The 15,935-nt window shown below is 35.6% G+C and overlaps 1 long non-coding RNA gene across 1 annotated transcript; it reads right to left on the minus strand.

Annotated features, from left to right (window-relative positions):
- Positions 1 to 1,377: 1,377 nt before the first annotated feature.
- On the minus strand, positions 1,378 to 15,455 carry LOC108584308. Its single transcript, XR_001899317.3, has 3 exons — positions 14,813 to 15,455; positions 2,884 to 3,062; positions 1,378 to 2,654 (listed from the first exon to the last, which is right to left on the minus strand). It is a non-coding gene; the product is annotated as an uncharacterized LOC108584308 (long non-coding RNA).
- Positions 15,456 to 15,935: the final 480 nt, after the last annotated feature.

A 15,935-nucleotide genomic window follows, 5' to 3' on the forward strand; every position in this document is an offset into this window, starting at 1 on the left:
TTTTTTTATTCTTAGATTAGGTGTTCATCTGTTCTCGGTACAATTTAGGTTAGTTTTCTGGGAATAATCCTGGATTTAAAAAAACCAAACTCATTATATTAATTATTTGTTTATAAAATTTATAAAGAGAACCCAGAGTATTTTAGTCTCCTGAAAGTATTTTAAAATTTGAAAATTTAGTAGATTGTGAATTTCCTAATTTATCAGATTATGAAATTTTAAATGTTCAAAGTTGATTCGTTAATTTTTATATCTAACAGTGTAGTATCTTTCAACATATCATGTAAAAAGAATGTTAAGAGAGCCCCCACGTGTATAGTATGAGACTTAGTAAATAAATTAAAATAGAAAACAGAAAAAGTAGATCACTGAGGCTTAGTATAGAACTTAGAGTAAAATCAATTTTAGTGTGATTAAAGAGGTTTAAGATGGTTATGAGGAAGGTGATAAGGAAGATAGGATGGTCTGGTTAAGGAAAAACGACTTTAACTTATAAGCCTATATTCCCCATGAGCCAAAATATTGCAAACTGGAAACACACAAAAGACATTTTCAATGTTATGGCAATCCAGGTGCTAGTTATTTTCTCTCTAAAAATTTCCCCCATATGTGCAACAGTTTATGAGTACTCAATACCCAAGGACGCTCTTCAAAGAAAGAAAGAACATGCATTACCCAAGTTGAAAATACAGATTTCAAATAAACCATTCTTACTTAACCTATATGTTGTAAAATGCCTTAATTTTGCTTTTTAGAAAAGATATGAATTGTACAATTATTTATTCACAATTATTATAATATCCTTGTCATTTGAAATGCAGTCACACAAAGCAAGGAGTTAAATTCTTTGCAGGACTCAGAACAATAGGTGATACTTGTTTATTATATGTATGAGGGTTCAAGTTAGCCACAGGCTATGAAAGTTTTCTAACTCTATTTTCTGTAAAACTTACTATTATAATTTGATTCTTTTGATTTTCTTTATTATTGTAATGTAATATTCTATATGTACAAAAGATTATATTTAATTATAAATATATTCTAGAAATATAATATAATAAAGCCACTACTCAGGTCAGAACATTACCACATTTTTGCAGCTACCTAAGCTCTACTCAGAATTAGCCATCATTCTGAATTTTGTGCTGGCAATTCCCCATTGCTTTTGAGAACAACACAATAAAATTCAAACAATAAGAAACTTAATTGAATCACAGGATTAACTCTCCCTATTTGTCCTTTTGCTGATTTCAATGCCTGACATAACTGATACTATTTTCAAACCTCTGGTAAAAGCTATATATATATATACACACACACATACATATATATATATTAGTATGTTCATCTATATTCATATATTCATGTATGTTCATATACTTATTCATATTTATATATTATTTTTGTTCTTTTAATGTTTTGTTGAAGTTTAAAAAGAAAATAGTTAAGGAAAAAATAATCATAAGCCTACTGCATAAAAACAATGGTTATTATCATTTGCTAAACATCATTTTACATATTTATCTTTCTATATATACAGAAAACTGGACTAACAAACAAAAATAAGATCTTAAAATACAGTTAAATTTGAGTAAAATATATTAAATTTGCATTTGGTGTGTAAATATAGTGAAATGAATTGATAACCTGAGGAAATGAAAATGTTAGATAAAATGAATTAGAGACAAAAGTGGTTAGTATACAGTCCACGTGATAAAAAGAAAAATTGTAAAAAATATTAAGGTTGTAGTCACCATATCTCTTAAAGTAATTATTTTGCTATCATACCATATTTATTTTTACCCTGCTGTGAGAGATGAGAAAATTAGCCTTTAGATATCCAACCCTTTCTTCATTTCAATTACAGTAACTCCATATTAGACTTTCCTGAGAATTAGGATTCTTTGTTCTTTCCACGTGCAGATACAAACTATTGCAGGAAAATTTTTTTTCTATTTCCAAACGTGTTTTCTGTCTCATTGCTCTATATTGATTATGAGGAAACTGAAAGGTAGACCTCCTTGGTTTAAAACCATAATTGTTTTTATTTATTAATTTTGTTTTCAAATTAAAAGTTGTGTATATTTAAGACACGCAATTTGATAGCTTTCTTTTTGTGGTGAGAACACAGCATTTCTACAATTTGCAAATTTCAATTTATACAATACATTATTGTTAACTATAATTCACGTTGTACATTAGGCCTTTAGAACTTGCATAACTGAACCTTTGAACCCCTTAACCAATATCTACTCCAGTCCCTGCTAACCGCTATTCTACCCTCAGTTTCTAAGAGTTTAACTCTTAGATTCCACTTATAAATGAGATCATGGAGCATTTTTCCTTCTGTGTCTGGCTTATTTTACTTAGTGTAACGTCCTCTGGGTTTATCCGTGTTGTCTCAAATGTCAGTATTTCCTTTTCTTAAAGGCTGAATAAAATTCCATTGTGTGTGTGTGTGTACGTATCACATTTTCTTTGCTAATTCATCCATCAACAGACTTTTTTTTCCCCCTAAATCTTGGCAATTGTGAGTAATACTGAAATGAACATGAGAGTGTCGATATCTATCTGATTTTCCTTGGGGAGGTGGAACTCTTCTTGGTAGCAGGGGTAGCCAGCAGGGCATTTCTCCACTTCATGAAGCTAAGATGCTGTAAAAAAACATGATTAGGGATTCAGAGATAGGAAATTATTCCAACATAATTTTAAAGCCTATTCATGAAACCCAGATTCAATCTTCTTTTATTTGGAATACTGATAGATAAGTTATTCCTTGAATTATCTTACAAACATCATACCAGAGCAAGCAAGTACGATTTGTAAGCAAAATTGATTTTCAACAGGAGACCTATAGAGGTGACATATTCTTCTACTACTCACGTGAAGGTTGTGTAGCAAATTGTTTGGAAGGGTCTCAGAAATTTAGCACATTTGGTGTGAGAACCATAGGCACAGTCAATGAATTCCATCTGTTTCCAGGAGAAGACTCATTACTGGGTGTTACTGGAGAGCATTAGGCCCCAGGGAGAGGATTTTCCTGAGACTTTTATTTAATGATGCTGTACAGAAAAAAAAGAACACACATTCCTTGTGATACTTGTTATGTCTTTGACACCACCCCAACTAAAAACCAAATAAACAGAAAACAAAAACAAAGAAATAGGTTTTGAACAGAGTTAGAGAAGAAAAAGTGACTAAACATTTAGGTAGAGGCTACTTATACTGAAGTTAAGAAAAAAATATTGCTTTGCAGGTTGCTTGAACATACAGAGTTTACATTATTTTTCCCAGAGATGGCTATATGTGTACTGTTTTGATAATTTCCTGGTAGATAGAAGTTGTATTTTATTTTAATATGAATCAGTATATTACAATAATATGATAAGAGAAGTGTCTTGAGGACATCAGGTTTTTTTTTGTTTGTTTTTTGAGACAGAGTCTCTGTCTGTCACCCAGGCTGGAGTGCAGTGGCGCAATCTAGGATCACTACAACCTCTGCCTCCCGGTTCAAGTGATTCATGGCCCCAGTCTCTGGAGTAACTGGAATTACAGAAGTGCACCACCACGCCCAGCTAATTTTTGTATTTTGAGTAGAGAGGGGGTTTCCCCATGTTGGCCAGGCTGGTCTTGAATTCCTGGCCTCCACTGATCCACCCGCCTCGTCCTCCCAAAGTGCTGCAATTACAGGCGTGAGCCACGGCGCCCAGACAGCTTTTTTTCCTCCTTCTGGTTTGCAAAAATGTGCCGTATGGCCTACTGATAGTCCTGTATGTAGGGCCATCTTTTCTGAATGCTTGTATATATTGTCATTTAGTCACCACAATTTCCAAATGAGAGTGGAATTATTGTATCTAATTTTCAGGTCAAGATAAGAAAGAAGTTAAATTATTTACCCAAAGTCCCAGAAAAAAATAAAGAATGAAATATTTAATTTCAGGAAATTGTGCACTTGTGTGAGTTTAACCACTAGCTCTCTAGCCATGCACAGTAGGAGGGATGGGAGAGGAGAGCTGGTTTATACCATTTGACAATTTTCTGTGTCAATACTGCTACCATGTCAGATATCAAGCTTGCCTATGTGATGCCATTGAATGTGGAGCTTCAGGAGTGGTGCCATAGTATTCTATAGTATTTATATTGTATAGATACATTAGATATAAATGGCATCACAGATATAAAAAATAGTAAAGTGTGGTGAAAATAAAAGGTGATGAGTTTTGAGTATTTCTTACCTTTATTTCAATATTTAATTGTAAGTTTATACATTTTAGTTTTTAATTATGTATGTGTTTAACCACGACTAGCAAAATCCATGAAAATTTAACTATCAGCTCTCATGAACTGGTATGAATCAGCCCCACACCACCACTGTGCCCAGGTCGGTTTACAGATCCCAGATCCTTTCATGACATGATAGCTGGCTTCAATATAGATGTATTGTATTAGAGTATAATGTAGAGAAAAGATCTTGGGGTTACCACACCGGACTTTGAGATGGCCCCACCACCAGCCAACTTTGTGCTCAAGGGCAAATTATGTCACCTCTCTGGCTCCAGTTTCTTTCTTTTAAATAGGGAAGTTGAAGTCCCTGACTTTGAAAATTTGTAACCACAGAAAGCTTCTTTATTTACCATCCTGAAAACATTTCCATTGTCTCATTAAAGGCAAACTACTCAGGTTAAAGTGGATTGTACCTAGCACTTTGGGAGGTTGAGGGCAGATTGCCTGAGCTAAGGAGTTCCAGAGCAGCCTGGGCAACATGACAAAACCCCATCTCTACTAAAATAAAAACAAATAATAATAAAAAAAAATAGCCAGCATGGTGGTGCATGCCTGTAGTCCCAGCTACTTGGGAGGCTGAGGCATGAGAATCACTTGAACCCGGTAGGTGGAGGTTGCAGTGAGCCGAGTTCATGTCACTGCACTCCAACCTGAGCAGCAGAGTGACACTCTGTCTCAAAAATAAAGGAATAAATAAATAAATAAATAAATAAAATGGATTGTAAGAGTGGAAGACTGCTTCTCAAAGGCTTACTACTCCATGTCCCCTCAGGACACTCCAAGGAACTCCTAATTTCTAAAGTATTTTCTGTTATAATATTCTTTGATCGAATATGTTTAGTATAAGCAATGACACATTTAGATGTTATACTACTAAATCTATTTCAAATTACCTTCAAGGTAAAGTAGTTATGACCCACTCTCCTGCTTTAGCTGCTCTTAGCAGCTAAGTCACAGAAGGAAAGTTAACATTTTCAAATAGAACACCTGATTTTTTCCTCCAACCACCTTGCTCCTGATCCTTATCTGAGTTTATGAAGCTGCCACAATTCAACCATTTCTAAGGATAAAAACCTTGGACTTTTCCTTGATGCTTCTGTTTTTCTCACATTAGATCTCTAATCATCAGCAAGTTGTGTTGCTGCTATCTTCATTTTCTTATTTATTTATTGTAAAAAAATGTCACTAGCCAATATGGATGTACCAGGCACAGTTCTAGGTTTTACAGATAAATAGAGAATAAACTACAACCCCTGCTCTTCGGGAAATTCCATTCTGGTACAAGGAGAAAGAAAGTAAACAATAACCAACAAACACTTGTTAATAGTGTGTCATGTATCAATCAATTCTGTGGAGAAAAAGAAAATTTTGTAAGTGGTTAGAAACTGATAGGAAGGGATGAGAATTTGATAGGAGAAATGTTCTCTAAGAAGACGAAATGAGAGCAGAGACCTAAATGAGAAGGGGAGCCTGCTATTTGGAACACCCGAGGAAAGACTGTTTTAATGCTAAGTGCCAAGACCTTGGGGTAGGGCCATGCTTGGCATTTTTGAGGGGCAGCAAAGAAGCCCTCGGATTTGGAGCAGAAGGAATGCAGATGGGCTCAACAGAAGACAAACGGCACGACAACCAATTATGCAGAGTATGATGAGAATACCTAGGATAAGAACTTTGGTTTTTATTTTGAATTTAGGTCTTAAGCACTGTTGTGTCTTGCTTGATTAGAGGTGTTTTGTAAAAGCTCGTCATTCAGGTTAGAGAGTAATTACAAATTTAGGTGAAACTGACTTTAAGGTAGCCAGTAAGAAGCAGTTAGATGGTTGTTGAAATTATTTCAGTCATGTAAGAGTGGCGTCTTGAACCAGCGTGGGGGCAGTGATGATGCTGAGAAATTATCGATTTCTAATTATAGACCTACATCATTAGGTTCATGATGGGGACCCTAATGTTAGTTCGTTGCACTCTTTTCCTTGCCTGATTGGAACCATCCATATCAGGCAGCTTGCTATTCCACAAGCTTTCCAAATTACTTAATCACTTGGCTGCTTCAAGACCTTTGAATCTGATTTTTTCTCTTTCTGTAACATTGGTTTCCCTCAGAGTCACACAACATTTTTTACTCCCTTTAAGTTCTTTCTCTATGGGCCCCTGAAAAATATCTTCCCTCTCTATCCTATCTAAAATACCAGCCACCATCATTCTTTAGTCTCCATTCCAATTTAACTTATCAACATAGCACTTAATATTACTACTTCAGATACATTACATATTTATTTCATGTTGTGGATATCCCCCATGCCATGGCACTTTGTTTTGTCCACCACTGTCAAAACTGAATCCAACTTTCAAAAACATTGTGTCCTTTCCCCATTTACAAACTGAATCATTTTGTATTTCCTAAAGTACTGATTGTCCTAAGGCACTGATAAATACAAGGACCACACCCTGGTAAGTACTGCCTTCCAATCACTCAATTTCTCTTATCACTCACCGTTCAGATTTCAAGTAGTGAAAAAATCCTGCATATACCGTCTTTTTGGCACAGTTTGGCCTTGAAATAATATCCTTTACATGTCTGTATTTCAGTACGCATTTTCACAGAACCAGCTCCCTGATTCCAGCCCTGTCTGCCTGGATCTCACCTTGCTGTTCCAGACACAGTGATACAAGGGGTGAAACATATTGACAAGAGCCAAATTATGGCAATTGTGCTTGGCTTCTGCATGAAGGGAAGTATTGTATACACTGGAAGAGTCAGTATTGAAATGTTGCTCTTTGAGCTTTTATGCTGAGGAGATTTGAGGTGTATTTAGCTCAGCAGATTTTGTCCCCATAAAAGACTTTTGTTGAAAATCTGCTTTTATCCTGTTTGGTATTATTAACCAAACAACCTGCTTTTGTCAAATTTGCAAAGTAATTGTTGTTTCTCTTTCCTCTCTCTATTACATTTCCTTGTGTCTTTATCTTCCTTCTCTTTTCATGATCAGCCCACCTCTCTTCTTCACCACCATCAATATCAACTCCCATTCCATTATTATATGCATTCTAGTTTTTAGTGAATTCGTCAGAAAATAACCTAAATAAGTATATTATACTAACTGAATAAATTGTCAATACACCCTGCCGCAAACTCTCTCATAACACACACGTGCAATTTTACCTCCAAGACTATTCGCTGTCTGAGCTTTAATCTCAGAGAGGCAATGTGAAGAAGTTGGATTTTGTATTGTCAGTTTAACCTAGGGTTCACTCTACAGGTAGAGACAGAAAGGAGGAGAATCACGCCATAGTCATGAAGCCTTTCTCACTTATTAGAAAGAGAATATAAAGAAATGTAACTTAAGGCCCTTTAAAGATTTTCTGTGCTGTCCAAGAGAACATTTAGCATTTGAGCACTTGAAAAGTAGCTATTACAAATGAGGACACAGGATTTAAATTGTATCTATGTATTATTTATTTAAATTTAAATAACAACATTTGGCTAGTGGTTGCTGTATTGAACAGTACAACAATAAGGAACAGAGAGATTGACCAAGAGGGGTTGGGGAATTTTTAGTCCACGAGTTCTCAGAGATAGGATTTGAAGGAATGGATAGTGCCTTTCTAACCTTACTGCTAGCTTCTTATTTTGAGCTCACACTAAATGTTGCTAAATATAGGAAGGTTTAGGTCAGTATAAGCCAGGTAGGTGTGAGAACCTCCAGATATATTCTGTCATAAGGAAAGATACTGCTGCTCAGCAAATTCTAACGGTGTTTTCTTTGGATATGGCTTAAAGACAACGTTCTGTTTTATGTTGTTTCCAGTTTCCTTTCCTTAGCTGTCCAAAGAAATATTTGGTTTGAAACAAACAAAAAGCTCACTAATAAAGTGACATAAAATTATTATGTAACTCACTAGCAATTTTCATTTATGGCTATCATCTACCTTTCTGATTATTTTCTTTTATTACAACACTAATCCTTTATCATATATATTCAGTCAAGAGGCTAGACTTGTTTAATATGATAATGAAAGCCAGCATAACAGTAACACTGTGCTTTCCATGAATGGGTGGAGCAGACCTATTCTGAATGCTTTGTATATAAATTCCTTTTGTACTGAAGAGTACATATTACTATGATTCTCATACAGATTGGAAAATAATAGATTTCTTTCCCTACATCCTTAAAATTTCTGGACAAATATTTCAACTACACAAGGAATGTTGAAAACTCTTTACTCCTAAAAATATGCATTTTAGCTTTTACAAACTAACTTATTATTTGATAAAAGTGGATACTTATTAAACCTGACATCCAAATATAAATTGATGATACTAATTAAAGTACAATTTTTCTTCCATTTAATTATTCAGTATATTTAGGCTACTATTTGTATTATAAATTTTTGTCAGGGAAGTGATATTACAAAAAGGTCATCAACTCCTTTGGAATTTTTAGGAAACATTGTGCCTAACAGTTTTTAAGACAAATAGGAGAAAAAGACACCTCTGTAATCTCACCCAAGCTAGTGGACATAAGTTTTATAAGCTATGTATACGTTACTCTACTCTGTGCTGTAAACTGGTTTTTCTTTATTACTTCCTTAATTATTTTAAGTTTATATCTCCCTTGATTTATTATTTTATAATGTGTGTCCATTATACATGTGCAAAGGCCCTGATAATCTATTGATAAAATACCTACAAACCTGGCGTTAATGTGTTCATAATCTATTAGAAGCAATGTGCAAAATAGAATCATTCACTTAAAAAGTATTTTTAGACTCAATCAATTTTAGAAGCTTAAAATACATTTTTTTTTCAGCAATTCATAATAATCACATCAGGAAATACTTTGTGATATAGCTATGGTCAAATATTCTAATTAATAACTTCATCAGGTTAATCTTCTGAGCCATCTCATCTTCTACACTCACTACACTAAACTTGAAGATGATGGATATCACAAGTAAGATTTTAATACTCTGTCATAGTGTTTTTCAAAACTGCTGACTGTAAATACGTGTCCTCTGAATTTACATTAGGCAATTATCCATGGGAGTCAAATATCCTCAAGTAACTGTGTAAAATTGCCTTTTGATTAAGCATTTTCTAAAAAAGGCAGAACAGCAGTAGTCTAAATAATTTTTAAATTATAATTACATTCTGTACCTTGATTTTTTTCATTGCATTACTATTAAATGTCTGTTTTTTCTGACATAGGTTTAAAGCATTAGCAGTTTGAACTTCACTCTTTGAGCAAGAGGATCTGGATTTAAGTCTCAAGCCTCCAGCATCAATTGCTGTTAAATTATTGAAAAGACACAAACCTATATAAACCTATATACTTTTTATACCTTTTTTATGTTAAACACTGTCCTCAGTCATTGTCATGTCCTATTTTTATAATTTATTATACATTTATTATAATTTTTTATAATTAGCCAAAGATACATGGGTAGGTAGTTGGCAAAATTGGTATCCAAACTCATAGATTTAATCACCAAAATGTACATTCTATCTCCTTCTTCTCTTTCTGCTTTTCCTTCTTTAATTTGCCCCTCATTACCACTGAGTGTGTCTTTTGGTCACCTCTTCAGCACCTGTGCTAGAAGCAGTGGTATCAAACACATTTCTTCAAAAAATAAACTCACAGGCCAGGTAAAAGATTGCACTTGAACTTCACTCTCAATGTTTTATGGAACACAAAATTTGTTGTTAGGTTTACTGGTATTGGATTCTAGCTAAGTGAATTTATATATGTAATAGCATTTTGAAACTGAAGAACAGATCTCTCTTCCTCATAAAACTGTCCCTAAAATTTGCTGCCTAATTTATCAAGTAAAATATAGCACCCACAGTTAAATTGGAATACTCATACTGAAAAAGAATTAGCTACTGTTTATCTGAAATTTAAATTAAACTGAGCATCCTGTATTTCACCTGATACCCTAGGGAAAACAATCTTTCGCAAGACTCAAGCGGTCATGACTGCATATTTTTAACAGAAAAAAAGTAGTCATTATGACCTTTTATTATCAATCAGTAGAAAACACTATGCTCTTTTCATACATCAGAAGCTGCATAAGAACTGAAATGGTCGAGAACCTGATGACATTTTACATGCCAAAGAGGCATGTGGACACTGTCAGGTACCATAAGGATACTGGCACTGAAATTGCCCCTCTGTGTGTTACATGTCGGTTACATGACCAACTACATTAATAACCCAAATGTATTCAATCCCCCAAAAGACTTTACACAGCAGGTAACAGAAGAACCCAGACCTGAAAACTTAGGTCAGCATTTTGTGAACTCATGATCAGTGTAGTACCAGGTCTCTACATTGTAAAATCTGTTTCTCATATTTCACAACATTTAAATATTTTTAGATAAGCACTTTCTTGAATTAAGTGTACACTTTCCCATTTTGATTCACATATGATCTTTATTATTTGGTTTCATCATTCAGAGCAATGACTGAGTAGCCAGAGCAGCCCCCTTTTTCTTCCGGGTCCTTTGAAGAACTTTCCAGTTCTTTTCCTTGCAGTAGGGTTATTTTTACTGATTGCAAATTTCTAGTGTCTCTTGCCAGTTCAAAAACTTTCTGCCTCTGTGTAATCTGCTGCCTGATTCTTTCCCTATCCCCCAGAAGTTTTATCCTGAGGCAGGAATAATTTATTCTTCAGTGCTTATTCAAGAAGACTTTCCATGTCCATGCCAAAAAGCAAGCCCCTGCCAAATGGAATTCCTGTGTGGACTTCTTTCAAAATCATGTCTTCCAACCAGAGGTGCAGCCAAAGAACTATCTGGGCAGCCACATTAGCTGTCATACTTTTCAAAATCACTGGCAGGCAGCCGATAGCACAGTCTGCCAAAACCTCTACTTCCATTTTAACCAGAGCACAGGTCTTCAAGGACGTTCTCTCAACTCTCATAGCCACTTAGAAATGGCTCCAGCGGCTCTGCCAGTTTCCTGCCTGAATGCAAGTTCCTGCTGCTTTGAAAGTTTGCTAAAGGGAAACATCTGCTTCTCTATGGGCTTAGTTCAGTTTCCATTAAGGCAGTGAGCTTTTTTCCACCTTTAATGAAATGTTAACAATTTCAGCATCCATGTTTTTAGCAGTTTCCCATATTTCAACCTTTAAATATAAATATGCTTTTATTTTATGGAGTTTCTTGGGAGCATTGAAGATTGATCTTTTGAGGCTCATATCACATCAGTATGATATTAATTAAAATCTAATCTACTGTGTATTTTTTCTGTTGTCTAGCTTCTCCTCCTCCCTTGATCCCTATTAGCCTTGTATCATAGATATTGTTTTACATTATTATAAGTGGAGATGCTTGATTAACCCATGTGTGCATTAATCATTATTTATCTTAATGAATTATTTACTCGATAGTTTATTTCTGAATGATTCAACCTTTGGCATAACTACCTGGTCCTTTGCTTTCTCATCTAAAACAAGAGACCTCTGAGTCTGCTAAATGACCTTGAATACTCCTTCTAGTTCTAAAACTCAAAGTCCAGTTGGAGATCTTAAATTTTCCTTCTCAATAATATTGCAGAAATATTTTCTCTACAATCTGTTTAACAGGCATTTACTTCATACAGCATCAAATCAACAAACAACAATAAGGGAGTATCCATGGAAGATAATTACAATTGAAAGGATGGACTTTAGAAGCTAGTTATCTTTTGTTGTTGGCATTTAATGCCTTTTGTGGCCAGGCACAGTGACTCACGCCTGTAATCCTAGCACTTTAGGAGGCTGAGGCAAGCAGATCCCTTGGGCTCAGGAGTTCAAGACCAGCCTGGGCAACATGGTGAAACTCATTCTTTACAATAAATACAAAAATTATCCAGGCATGATGGCACAGGCCTGTGGTTCAAGGTACTCAGGAGGCTGAGGTAGGAGGATCGCTTGAGCCTGGGAAGTCGAGGCTGCAGTGAGATCACACCACTGCACTACTGCCTAGGCGACAGAGTGAGACCCTGTCTCAAAATTAAGTAAGTAAATAAATAATTGCCTTTAAAAAATTATTAAACTTGTTATTAACTGGTTATATTGAAAAAAGCTATGTGTTAGGTCAATCATAGCTAAGTTAAATTCTCTGTCATGTCAACTACTTCCTCATGATATGGCAGTAATTTTCAAAAGTACATTTATATTGCTGTTCTCTTTATGGACATTTCTACTGAAATGCTTCACAGGCATCCAACTTTAACTTAATGTCTTAAAATATATACTAAAGCTCACTCATCATTTTCTTAGTTTTTTAACAAATTTTTTTGAGAAAGAGTCTCACTCTGTCACCCAGGCTGGAGTGCAGTGGTGCCATCTTGGCTCATTGCAGCCTCAACCTCCCAGGCTGAAGCCATCCTCTCAAGTCAGCCTCCCAGGTAGCTGGGGCTTCAGGTGTACCAACCATGCCTGGCTAATTTTTGTAATTTTTGTAGAGATGGGTTTTTGCCATGTTGCTCAGGCTGGTCTGTAACTCCTGGGCTCCAGCGTTCTGCCTTCTGGACCTCTCAAATTGCTGGGATTAAAGGCCTGAGTCACTGCACCAGGCCTCACTAATCATTTTATTTTTTTTCTCCATTCTTTCTATTCTCTTTGCTGTCACTGGAAATGGTACTGCCATCCTCTAAGATAAACATGCTGGAAATCTCTACATCATCCTTGATTTCTCTTTTTCTTTCACTTCCAACATCCAAATAGCAGGCATATTTTATTAATTCTACTTTTTAAATATCTCATCAATCTGCCTTTTCCTTCTATTCTATTACTTCTCTGATGATCTCACTGCTAACTTTTAAACTGCTCCTTCAGCCTCCGCCCTGGTCTTTGTCTAATCCAGTATCCAATCAGCAGCCAGAATGTTGGTTCTGTAACATAAACATTACAATGACACAGCTTCACTTTAAATTTTTACTTTATTTATTTATTTTTTAATTATTGTGGCAATGGGATCTCTCTTTGTTGCCTAGACTGGTCTCCAACTCCTTGCCTCAAGTGATCCTCCAGCCTCAGTCTCAGACAAGTGGCAGGCCTGAGCCACTGCATCCAGTTTGCTGTAAATTTTTAAATTCGAAGTCCTTAATGTAGTTTAAAAAAATTTTGTAATCTGACCCCTATTTATCTTTTCAACCTCATAAATTGCCCCTCTAACTTCTTTGTGCCCAATATGTTAACTGCTTAGGTCTGGGTCTTTTTTCTTGAGACTTTTCCATATACTGTTTCCTGGAATACATTCATTCCACATTATGAACCTGTTCACACTCATACTTTCTTCTCTGCATCTTGATTTGTGGCCCAAGGAGGCCGATTTTGAGAGCTACATCTATGACTCTCTTACTTTTCAGCTTCTAATAGAGTTCCCCTAACAGAGAGCCTGAACAAAGGGTTGGAGGAAGGAGAGTGACATTTAAATATGTATGATTTGGGCTCCTTCTCCACTGTGTTTCCATAGCTTGGGTGCCTCCCTTGATGTTTCTTGAACTAAGGTCATGGTTCCCATAAAGCAGCCCTCTCAATGCAGTCTCTCTACCTCCAGGCTCCAGTAACCCCTCTGTCCCTTGTTATTTTTAAGCCCGGCACGGTATCCTGTGACATTTCTTGTTGTGTCCTTATACCTTACTCAGGTCTTTGAAACTGTCTCTTGATTAAACTTGCTTCAAATTACCTAAATTTAATATTCTATTCCTTTCCTTTAGAAACCTGACTGGGATCCTGAAAGAGGTATCTGGACACAATAATCTGGAGCTCAGAGGAAATCTTGTAAATAGTAATATACATTTTTGACTCATTTATAGTATTAAAAAGTGCAAGTGGATTTAATGTCACAGGGTTGAGTAAGATTTTCTTGGGAGAAAAGCGTAGATAAAAAGAAGACCTGCCTAGGACCAAGCACTGAATCACTCCAATGCTAGGAGATTTAACAGAGTGTTGTTAGGGTGGCACGGATAGAGGCTGGAAGGGTAAGGAGAGCTGAAGGAGAGACTGAGAAGAAGTGAGGAAGGTGAAAATCCAGGCAAGAAACCAAAAGACTACCCTTGCAACAATAAATTAAAAAGCAAAACCAACAAAATTCAACAAAAGTTTGAAGTTATTACTTTTTCCAGTATGTCATATCCAAGACCATATTTTCAGGACAGGTTATGCATTATATTACCTGGGCATCTATTTTGCTAAAAAATTTTTGCCAAAATGATACTTCCAAGCATTTGGAATAGATTGCAGCTATAAGCCTTGTAACGAGGTATATAGAAAAAACACATTTCCTTTCTACAGCCAACAGTAGGACTAATGGGCTTTTGTCTATTATAACTATCACTAAAACAATCACCAAAAATAAAGATTCAGTGAATCCTTCGTTTATGATTTATTAAAAAGCAGACACCAGTGAAAAATTAACAGACCAATTAGAAAATAAACTAGACAATTAATTAAAAGATATTTGGAAAATTATGATTAGAACAGTGAAGGATATAAAAATAATGTGACAACTAATTAACAGGAAAAAAAAGATAGCACTTACAACTCCACTTGCATTCTTAGAAAGTAGATGCTGTTTATGACAGGCCATTTTTTTGTTTGATTGCTTTCTGCTAAGCTGTTTGATGGATTGTGGAGTTGGGTTCTGAGAGAAGTGCTGAGACAAAGATGAAAATAGTGACAAAAAAAGAGTGAGGTCCGTGATGTCAGAAGGCTTTGCTCTAGTTGGGGTAACCTTTCTTTGACACAAGAATCTTTAATAGACCAGACAGAATTCATAAAATGCTTGGTATGAGTAGACGTGTGCTTTGCTATATGCTTCTATCCAATGAAATAAATGTATTTTATATTCAGAGTAAAATGAGGGCTTTAATGACAATTCAGGTGTTGGAAACAATGAGAACCATGAAGGCGTAAGCCACTAAGAATTCTTAAAGGTCATGGGATTTGATTTTAAATTTCACAAGCAATGGTATTGGCAAGTTAGGATCAGTGCTTAAGCCAAGTTTGTCTAGATTTCCTAGTGACAAGTAAACCCTAGCGGATAACAGGGCTATATAAAAACTAAGTGAAAGTTCTCGGCATGTTGAAAATGTTGGGAAGGGATAACAGCTTTCTATAAATATTAAAATGATTGGTAGGTGCAATTTAGTTAACTCAACAGATCTGTGTTGAACATTCTGTCAGGCAGAGTGTAGTGGTGGAAAACGGGAATGCTTGGGTCAAACTCCCACTTTCAGCACCCTCTGGCAACATAATTTAATGCACTTTAAAAATCTGCTCTATTTCAGCATTTTTATTTTTAAGGTAAAGAGAATTATACTTTCTAAAATTGATAAAAAGATTTAAAATTATTTTATGTGAAACACCTAAGTTAGTGCTAAGTGAGTGTTGGTTTCATAGCAAATCCACAATAAATATTAGCTATTAGTAATGATGATTAAAGTGAATTTTTTATTTTTTATTTTTTAAGTTATTATTTTACTTCAAGTTCTAGGGTACATGTGCACAACGTGCAGGTGTGTTACATATGTATACATGTGCCATGTTGGTGTGCTGCACCCGTTAACCCGTCATTTACATTAGGTATATCCCCTAATGCTATCCCTCCCCCCTCCCCCCACCCCCGGCAGGCCCTGGTATGTGATGTTCCCCACACTGTGTCC

This window comes from Papio anubis, chromosome 1 (assembly GCF_008728515.1).
Source record: "Papio anubis isolate 15944 chromosome 1, Panubis1.0, whole genome shotgun sequence".
NCBI lineage: Eukaryota > Metazoa > Chordata > Mammalia > Primates > Cercopithecidae > Papio > Papio anubis.